The sequence below is a fragment of the Trachurus japonicus genome, chromosome 21 (genome assembly GCF_045865225.1).
Source record: "Trachurus japonicus isolate A0001 chromosome 21, Traja_1.0".
In the NCBI taxonomy this organism is placed as follows: domain Eukaryota; kingdom Metazoa; phylum Chordata; class Actinopteri; order Carangiformes; family Carangidae; genus Trachurus; species Trachurus japonicus.
In genome coordinates, this window is record NC_140927.1 from 8,457,573 (window position 1) to 8,468,456 (window position 10,884).

A 10,884-nucleotide genomic window follows, 5' to 3' on the forward strand; every position below is an offset into this window, starting at 1 on the left:
GGCCCTTTGAGGAGTATCTCGGGAAGGCAAGGTCGTAGAGAGATGAGACACACATCAGCGTGTTCAGCGTGGTCCAAATAGGGCAGATGGATTGCGCTTCTAGGTCTGCAGGACTCCCGCTGTGCAGCTACAAACCAAATGCCTATCCCAGTCTGAGTCTATGCGATCGGTGAAAAGTGAAAATTTGACTAAGTGCTTTTGGCAAAAGCGTCCCCCAGAACATGTTTAGGAGCACATTTCAGGCCATTTGGAGTCGATTGGTACCCATATTGAAGCACCTCATTTTTTGTCCCATATGTACAAGTGGAGTTGGCACTTTGACATTTTCAGCAACATGCTGAGCTGGCCCTTTGAGGAGTATCTCGGGAAGGCAAGGTCGTAGAGAGATGAGACACACATCAGCGTGTTGAGCGTGGTCCACATAGGGCAGATGGATCGCGCTTCTATGTCTGCAGGACTCCCGCTGCGCAGCTACAAACCAAATGCCTATCCAAGTCAGAGTCTATGCGATCGGTGAAAAGTGAAAATTTTACTCAGTGCTTTTGGCAAAAGCCTCCCCCATGTTTAGGAGCACATTTCAGGCCATTTGGAGTCAATTGGTACCCATATTGAAGCACCTTATTTTTTGTCCCATATGTACAAGTGGAGTTGGCACTCTGACATTTTCAGCAACATGCTGAGCTGGCCCTTTGAGGAGTATCTCGGGAAGGCAAGGTCGTAGAGAGATGAGACACACATCAGCGTGTTCAGCGTGGTCCAAATAGGGCAGATGGATTGCGCATCTATGTCTGCAGGACTCCCGCTGCGCAGCTACAAACCAAATGCCTATCCCAGTCAGAGTCTATGCGATCGGTGAAAAGTGAAAATTTGACTAAGTGCTTTTGGCAAAAGCGTCCCCCAGAACATGTTTAGGAGCACATTTCAGGCCATTTGGAGTCGATTGGTACCCATATTGAAGTACCTTATTTTTTGTCCCATATGTACAAGTGGAGTTGGCACTTTGACATTTTCAGCAACATGCTGAGCTGGCCCTTTGAGGAGTATCTCGGGAAGGCAAGGTCGTAGAGAGATGAGAGACACATCAGCGTGTTCAGCGTGGTCCAAATAGGGCAGATGGATCGCGCATCTATGTCTGCAGGACTCCCGCTGCGCAGCTACAAACCAAATGCCTATCCCAGTCAGAGTCTATGCGATCGGTGAAAAGTGAAAATTTGACTAAGTGCTTTTGGCAAAAACGTCCCCCAGAACATGTTTAGGAGCACATTTCAGGCCATTTGGAGTTGATTGGTACCCATATTGAAGCACCTTATTTTTTGTCCCATATGTACAAGTGGAGTTGGCACTTTGACATTTTCAGCAACATGCTGAGCTGGCCCTTTGAGGAGTATCTCGGGAAGGCAAGGTCGTAGAGAGATGAGACACACATCAGCGTGTTGAGCGTGGTCCAAATAGGGCAGATGGATCGCGCTTCTAGGTCTGCAGGACTCCCGCTGCGCAGCTACAAACCAAATGCCTATCCCAGTCAGAGTCTATGCGATCGGTGAAAAGTGAAAATTTGACTAAGTGCTTTTGGCAAAAGCATCCCCCAGAACATGTTTAGGAGCACATTTCAGGCCATTTGGAGTTGATTGGTACCCATATTGAAGCACCTTATTTTTTGTCCCATATGTACAAGTGGAGTTGGCACTTTGACATTTTCAGCAACATGCTGAGCTGGCCCTTTGAGGAGTATCTCGGGAAGGCAAGGTCGTAGAGAGATGAGACACACATCAGCGTGTTGAGCGTGGTCCACATAGGGCAGATGGATCGCGCTTCTATGTCTGCAGGACTCCCGCTGCGCAGCTACAAACCAAATGCCTATCCCAGTCAGAGTCTATGCGATCGGTGAAAAGTGAAAATTTGACTCAGTGCTTTTGGCAAAAGCCTCCCCCATGTTTAGGAGCACATTTCAGGCCATTTGGAGTCGATTGGTACCCATATTGAAGCACCTTATTTTTTGTCCCATATGTACAAGTGGAGTTGGCACTCTGACATTTTCAGCAACATGCTGAGCTGGCCCTTTGAGGAGTATCTCGGGAAGGCAAGGTCGTAGAGAGATGAGACACACATCAGCGTGTTCAGCGTGGTCCAAATAGGGCAGATGGATTGCGCATCTATGTCTGCAGGACTCCCGCTGCGCAGCTACAAACCAAATGCCTATCCCAGTCAGAGTCTATGCGATCGGTGAAAAGTGAAAATTTGACTAAGTGCTTTTGGCAAAAGCGTCCCCCAGAACATGTTCAGGAGCACATTTCAGGCCATTTGGAGTCGATTGGTACCCATATTGAAGTACCTTATTTTTTGTCCCATATGTACAAGTGGAGTTGGCACTTTGACATTTTCAGCAACATGCTGAGCTGGCCCTTTGAGGAGTATCTCGGGAAGGCAAGGTCGTAGAGAGATGAGACACACATCAGCGTGTTCAGCGTGGTCCAAATAGGGCAGATGGATCGCGCATCTATGTCTGCAGGACTCCCGCTGCGCAGCTACAAACCAAATGCCTATCCCAGTCAGAGTCTATGCGATCGGTGAAAAGTGAAAATTTGACTAAGTGCTTTTGGCAAAAGCGTCCCCCAGAACATGTTTAGGAGCACATTTCAGGCCATTTGGAGTTGATTGGTACCCATATTGAAGCACCTTATTTTTTGTCCCATATGTACAAGTGGAGTTGGCACTTTGACATTTTCAGCAACATGCTGAGCTGGCCCTTTGAGGAGTATCTCGGGAAGGCAAGGTCGTAGAGAGATGAGACACACATCAGCGTGTTCAGCGTGGTCCAAATAGGGCAGATGGATCGCGCTTCTAGGTCTGCAGGACTCCCGCTGCGCAGCTACAAACCAAATGCCTATCCCAGTCAGAGTCTATGCGATCGGTGAAAAGTGAAAATTTGACTAAGTGCTTTTGGCAAAAGCGTCCCCCAGAACATGTTTAGGAGCACATTTCAGGCCATTTGGAGTCGATTGGTACCCATATTGAAGCACCTTATTTTTTGTCCCATATGTACAAGTGGAGTTGGCACTTTGACATTTTTCAGCAACATGCTGAGCTGGCCCTTTGAGGAGTATCTCGGGAAGGCAAGGTCGTAGAGAGATGAGACACACATCAGCGTGTTGAGCGTGGTCCAAATAGGGCAGATGGATCGCGCTTCTAGGTCTGCAGGACTCCCGCTGCGCAGCTACAAACCAAATGCCTATCCAGGTCAGAGTCTATGCGATCGGTGAAAAGTGAAAATTTGACTAAGTGCTTTTGGCAAAAGCGTCCCCCAGAACATGTTTAGGAGCACATTTCAGGCCATTTGGAGTCGATTGGTACCCATATTGAAGCACCTTATTTTTTGTCCCATATGTACAAGTGGAGTTGGCACTTTGACATTTTCAGCAACATGCTGAGCTGGCCCTTTGAGGAGTATCTCGGGAAGGCAAGGTCGTAGAGAGATGAGACACACATCAGCGTGTTGAGCGTGGTCCACATAGGGCAGATGGATCGCGCTTCTATGTCTGCAGGACTCCCGCTGCGCAGCTACAAACCAAATGCCTATCCCAGTCAGAGTCTATGCGATCGGTGAAAAGTGAAAATTTTACTCAGTGCTTTTGGCAAAAGCCTCCCCCATGTTTAGGAGCACATTTCAGGCCATTTGGAGTCGATTGGTACCCATATTGAAGCACCTTATTTTTTGTCCCATATGTACAAGTGGAGTTGGCACTCTGACATTTTCAGCAACATGCTGAGCTGGCCCTTTGAGGAGTATCTCGGGAAGGCAAGGTCGTAGAGAGATGAGACACACATCAGCGTGTTCAGCGTGGTCCAAATAGGGCAGATGGATTGCGCATCTATGTCTGCAGGACTCCCGCTGCGCAGCTACAAACCAAATGCCTATCCCAGTCAGAGTCTATGCGATCGGTGAAAAGTGAAAATTTGACTAAGTGCTTTTGGCAAAAGCGTCCCCCAGAACATGTTCAGGAGCACATTTCAGGCCATTTGGAGTCGATTGGTACCCATATTGAAGTACCTTATTTTTTGTCCCATATGTACAAGTGGAGTTGGCACTTTGACATTTTCAGCAACATGCTGAGCTGGCCCTTTGAGGAGTATCTCGGGAAGGCAAGGTCGTAGAGAGATGAGACACACATCAGCGTGTTCAGCGTGGTCCAAATAGGGCAGATGGATCGCGCATCTATGTCTGCAGGACTCCCGCTGCGCAGCTACAAACCAAATGCCTATCCCAGTCAGAGTCTATGCGATCGGTGAAAAGTGAAAATTTGACTCAGTGCTTTTGGCAAAAGCCTCCCCCATGTTTAGGAGCACATTTCAGGCCATTTGGAGTCGATTGGTACCCATATTGAAGCACCTTATTTTTTGTCCCATATGTACAAGTGGAGTTGGCACTTTGACATTTTCAGCAACATGCTGAGCTGGCCCTTTGAGGAGTATCTCGGGAAGGCAAGGTCGTAGAGAGATGAGACACACATCAGCGTGTTCAGCGTGGTCCAAATAGGGCAGATGGATTGCGCTTCTAGGTCTGCAGGACTCCCGCTGTGCAGCTACAAACCAAATGCCTATCCCAGTCTGAGTCTATGCGATCGGTGAAAAGTGAAAATTTGACTAAGTGCTTTTGGCAAAAGCGTCCCCCAGAACATGTTTAGGAGCACATTTCAGGCCATTTGGAGTCGATTGGTACCCATATTGAAGCACCTTATTTTTTGTCCCATATGTACAAATGGAGTTGGCACTTTGACATTTTCAGCAACATGCTGAGCTGGCCCTTTGAGGAGTATCTCGGTAAGGCAAGGTTGTAGAGAGATGAGACACACATCAGCGTGTTGAGCGTGGTCCAAATAGGGCAGATGGATCGCGCTTCTAGGTCTGCAGGACTCCCGCTGCGCAGCTACAAACCAAATGCCTATCCCAGTCAGAGTCTATGCGATCGGTGAAAAGTGAAAATTTGACTAAGTGCTTTTGGCAAAAGCGTCCCCCAGAACATGTTTAGGAGCACATTTCAGGCCATTTGGAGTCGATTGGTACCCATATTGAAGCACCTTATTTTTTGTCCCATATGTACAAGTGGAGTTGGCACTTTGACATTTTCAGCAACATGCTGAGCTGGCCCTTTGAGGAGTATCTCGGGAAGGCAAGGTCGTAGAGAGATGAGACACATATCAGCGTGTTCAGCGTGGTCCAAATAGGGCAGATGGATTGCGCTTCTAGGTCTGCAGGACTCCCGCTATGCAGCTACAAACCAAATGCCTATCCCAGTCAGAGTCTATGCGATCGGTGAAAAGTGAAAATTTGACTAAGTGCTTTTGGCAAAAGCGTCCCCCAGAACATGTTTAGGAGCACATTTCAGGCCATTTGGAGTTGATTGGTACCCATATTGAAGCACCTTATTTTTTGTCCCATATGTACAAGTGGAGTTGGCACTTTGACATTTTCAGCAACATGCTGAGCTGGCCCTTTGAGGAGTATCTCGGGAAGGCAAGGTCGTAGAGAGATGAGACACACATCAGCGTGTTCAGCGTGGTCCAAATAGGGCAGATGGATTGCGCTTCTAGGTCTGCAGGACTCCCGCTGTGCAGCTACAAACCAAATGCCTATCCCAGTCTGAGTCTATGCGATCGGTGAAAAGTGAAAATTTGACTAAGTGCTTTTGGCAAAAGCGTCCCCCAGAACATGTTTAGGAGCACATTTCAGGCCATTTGGAGTCGATTGGTACCCATATTGAAGCACCTTATTTTTTGTCCCATATGTACAAGTGGAGTTGGCACTTTGACATTTTCAGCAACATGCTGAGCTGGCCCTTTGAGGAGTATCTCGGGAAGGCAAGGTCGTAGAGAGATGAGACACACATCAGCGTGTTCAGCGTGGTCCAAATAGGGCAGATGGATTGCGCTTCTAGGTCTGCAGGACTCCCGCTGTGCAGCTACAAACCAAATGCCTATCCCAGTCTGAGTCTATGCGATCGGTGAAAAGTGAAAATTTGACTAAGTGCTTTTGGCAAAAGCGTCCCCCAGAACATGTTTAGGAGCACATTTCAGGCCATTTGGAGTTGATTGGTACCCATATTGAAGCACCTTATTTTTTGTCCCATATGTACAAGTGGAGTTGGCACTTTGACATTTTCAGCAACATGCTGAGCTGGCCCTTTGAGGAGTATCTCGGGAAGGCAAGGTCGTAGAGAGATGAGACACACATCAGCGTGTTCAGCGTGGTCCAAAAAGGGCAGATGGATTACGCTTCTAGGTCTGCAGGACTCCCGCTGTGCAGCTACAAACCAAATGCCTATCCCAGTCTGAGTCTATGCGATCGGTGAAAAGTGAAAATTTGACTAAGTGCTTTTGGCAAAAGCGTCCCCCAGAACATGTTTAGGAGCACATTTCAGGCCATTTGGAGTCGATTGGTACCCATATTGAAGCACCTTATTTTTTGTCCCATATGTACAAATGGAGTTGGCACTTTGACATTTTCAGCAACATGCTGAGCTGGCCCTTTGAGGAGTATCTCGGGAGGCAAGGTCGTAGAGAGATGAGACACACATCAGCGTGTTGAGCGTGGTCCAAATAGGGCAGATGGATCGCGCTTCTAGGTCTGCAGGACTCCCGCTGCGCAGCTACAAACCAAATGCCTATCCCAGTCAGAGTCTATGCGATCGGTGAAAAGTGAAAATTTGACTAAGTGCTTTTGGCAAAAGCGTCCCCCAGAACATGTTTAGGAGCACATTTCAGGCCATTTGGAGTCGATTGGTACCCATATTGAAGCACCTTATTTTTTGTCCCATATGTACAAGTGGAGTTGGCACTTTGACATTTTCAGCAACATGCTGAGCTGGCCCTTTGAGGAGTATCTCGGGAAGGCAAGGTCGTAGAGAGATGAGACACATATCAGCGTGTTCAGCGTGGTCCAAATAGGGCAGATGGATTGCGCTTCTAGGTCTGCAGGACTCCCGCTATGCAGCTACAAACCAAATGCCTATCCCAGTCAGAGTCTTTGCGATCGGTGAAAAGTGAAATTTGACTAAGTGCTTTTGGCAAAAGCGTCCCCCAGAACATGTTTAGGAGCACATTTCAGGCCATTTGGAGTCGATTGGTACCCATATTGAAGCACCTTATTTTTTGTCCCATATGTACCAGTGGAGTTGGCACTTTGACATTTTCAGCAACATGCTGAGCTGGCCCTTTGAGGAGTATCTCGGGAAGGCAAGGTCGTAGAGAGATGAGACACACATCAGCGTGTTGAGCGTGGTCCAAATAGGGCAGATGGATTGCGCTTCTAGGTCTGCAGGACTCCCGCTGCGCAGCTACAAACCAAATGCCTATCCCAGTCAGAGTCTATGCGATCGGTGAAAAGTGAAAATTTGACTAAGTGCTTTTGGCAAAAGCGTCCCCCAGAACATGTTTAGGAGCACATTTCAGGCCATTTGGAGTCGATTGGTACCCATATTGAAGCACCTTTTTTTTTGTCCCATATGTACAAGTGGAGTTGGCACTTTGACATTTTCAGCAACATGCAAACTCCAACACACTCCCGAGATCGACATGCTCTTTACCCCTGGACAGTTCAAGATGATGCTCTCAAACCACTTCACCTCAGTGTTCAAATGATTTCACTCAGTATATTTCTTCCTCTGAATCTTTAACTCTCCATTTGTTTCATTGCAAATTAGCAAAACCTCAATGATTCTTTTGAGGCTAAAAGTAAATAAATTATATGAACTGAAAATGAAACCAGACCAGGATCTCTCCCTCACCACATCTCAGTGCTGTCAGAGTCTAAATATAACCATAACAATGTTTAATAGTGTTGATGACAAGCTATACCTATGCAAGATTAATACAAGATTGGATATTTTGATGCAAAACAAATGTGTTGTGTGTGAACATATGTTCAGTATTAGTGAAATTGTTAGATGCTAATTATGGAAATGAACAACATATCCTTATTACGCTAATAGGAAACATGATAGAGTCGTAATTATGTTTTCTACAATATGTGATTTCTGTTGCAAATTAGCTGTATATTAATGTTTACTTTAGTTTTTTTTTTTTTTCAGAATAGGGACAATGCAGTTTAACATGGTTTTGAAATTAGGCGTTAAACTAATGTGATGCACACAGAGAGAGTTTATTGCTAATTTTTGACTCCCGTCCCTAGTTGGGCTTTTACATAATGTATAACGTAATTAAAACAGTCAATAGCAAAAGCAACACAACCCAATCAGTAATAGCCAACGATTAACTAAGGTGTGCAGAGAGACAACAATAACACAAAAAGCTACAAATAGTCAAACAAAAACAATTAACAAAATGCAATTACCAAGAAACAGGTACAGCTCTGGTTTTGCTTTTAGCAGCACTTAACCTTTGCAGTAAAGAAACGTCTATGAGGAGTTGATTTGATTTCAGTTGCTAATGTGTTGCAGAGCTGATCCAAGATCTGCAAAGCGCTATGTTGCAGTTGTCACTCACTGTTACTCCGTTGCTGTCTGTGCAGAGACTCTGAGCCCAAACTGTCGGTACGATTACAAACTTTATGTTAATTTATGTTAATGTTCAGCAGCGTGCCATGTTTGTATGATAACCCAGGTTTTAATAACCTGCTGCACAAGACGTGAAATACTGCATCTGTTTAATGTGATTATAATTGAAGGCATGAAAAACATAAAATATGATGTTGTGATATTTGTTGCCAACTGTTGCACAACGTCATACAGAGGTAAACTCAGCTCTATAGTAGCTGGTATTTTCTCTTTCAGGGGTTATTAAGCCTGAGATGTGAGCTCGCAGCGGGCTCATATCCTCATGCACAAACACTCAGACTGTGATCTTTGCCTCCTCGTGATGCTTCATGTGTGTGTGTGTGTGTGTGTTACACTGATATTTGGCCAGCCGCTGTCATCTACCACCCTGCAGGCCACACCTCAACCTTAACCTCAGGCTGCTGCTGCTGCTGCTACAGTATTTCCACTCGACCACTCTCCTCTCTCACTCGAGCCAAACCGAGCCCTGAGAGGAGCGAGGTGGGGGGGGGGGGGGATAGGTTGGGGGAGCGGGGAGAGGGGAGAGAGGGGAAGGGGGTGTCGGTGTAGCTGATGTGACACACTGTACAATAATTAGAGTTGGAGGAGTAGATAACAACAGTGGAAGAGAGGAAGCCAGCAGACAGGTGGCAGTGAACAGGATGTATAAAGAAGTGAGGCAGAGAATGATCCAGGGGGAGGAAGAAAGGATGGATGAGGGAGGAAGAGCTTTGATGTGCCTCGCTCTTTTTTTTCCCCTCTTTTTTTTTTTTTTGCATGAATGGCATCAATCAGGAAGAAAAATATGTGATGTATGAGGTGATGACTAGTATTCAGGGGAAATTATGACCATGTGTGGCTCCCAAAAGCTGGATAAAATCCTCTCGCACTAACCACCACCTACTGTCTCTCTGATCCCCTGCTCTCCACTGCCGACTGGAGGAGCCACAGCTCCTCCCTGGTGGCTGTCTGAGGCGCTGCAGCACCGAGACACCCGCCCGCATGCAGCCACATGTGTGTAACTCAGGTCTATAGCAACTTCTTCTGGCCAGAGATGACAGTGTGGACGTGCTGCTGCTGCTGCTGCTGCTACATGTACAGACGAGAGGATAAAGTTTAATCCATGAAGCTGAGACGGAGGCTTAACACAGACAAAGACACTTCCCACTGCAAAGAGACAATGCCCCTCCATCTTGGTGCATGTTAGAGAAACAGAATTAAGTCGATCAATCAATCAATCAATCAATCAATCAAATGATTTTTTTTTCTCTATATCAGCTGTAACACAACATGTAATAACTGGCTTTTCCTCTTTCTCGGTGAAAAAGGAAGCGCCCTCATGAGCTGGAAACTTAATTGGTTTTGTGTGAATCCCTGGTTAAAGGACTTGATGGATCTGGTGATGGAACGTGCAGCTTCAGCTCTGCAGGGGCTTTATGGAGATAATGGCTTATAGCTGGACTGTGGACACAAGACTACGCAAATAGCAGCCATTAAGAGATGACTGTTGAGGAAACAAAAGCAGTGCAATAAATAGAAAGTCTGAAGAAGGAGTAGTGATGCAAGGATTTCCAACAACCGTAGTATATGTATTTATATCTCTCTGTTCTTTGACTGCAACCTCTTCTAAACCATCCTCGTGTTTTGTCTTGTCTTGTCTTGGTCTCTTCCTCCTTTCTGTGTTTGTCATCACAATCAATCAAAGACAGACAGACGTGGCAGAGATGATACAACAGAATACAGCCTGTTAAACAGCTGGAGACCCACACACATGTTAAAATATGCAACAAAAGACACAAACATTTGAAGACACTGACAGATTGTTTGTTTTTTCTTGTTTGTTTTTTTTTCTCTCAATCTGCTTCTTGCAATGAGCAACAGGATCCAACAACAACAGGTTATTATCTGACAGAGATTTCTGCTGCTGCTGCTGCTGCTTATGATGATGATGGTGGAGGTGGAGGTGGAGGTGGAGGTGGAGGCGGAGCTGGTGTTGCCGATGGTGATGTACATAATCAGGACTGTGAATCAGAGTCTCCCGCTCTGGGCTGAAGCTGATTGAGTCTCATGCGTCGCTCCTCCTGTGGATCCTGGATGCTGCAGAATCAAAGTACAACACTCCAATTAAACACAGGCTGACAACTCTGCGCCTGAGATAAGGTGTCGTCTGCAGCCGCCGGAGTCAGGAGGAATACAAAAAAAAGTTTGCCACAAGATGCCAAGAGAGATAGCTACGAGATATAACTTCTATTAGTGTGCACCGCGGCACGATTGGTACATGAACAGATTGGATCTATATGTGTGAGGGTGTGTGTGTGGGGGGGGGAGTTACCTTC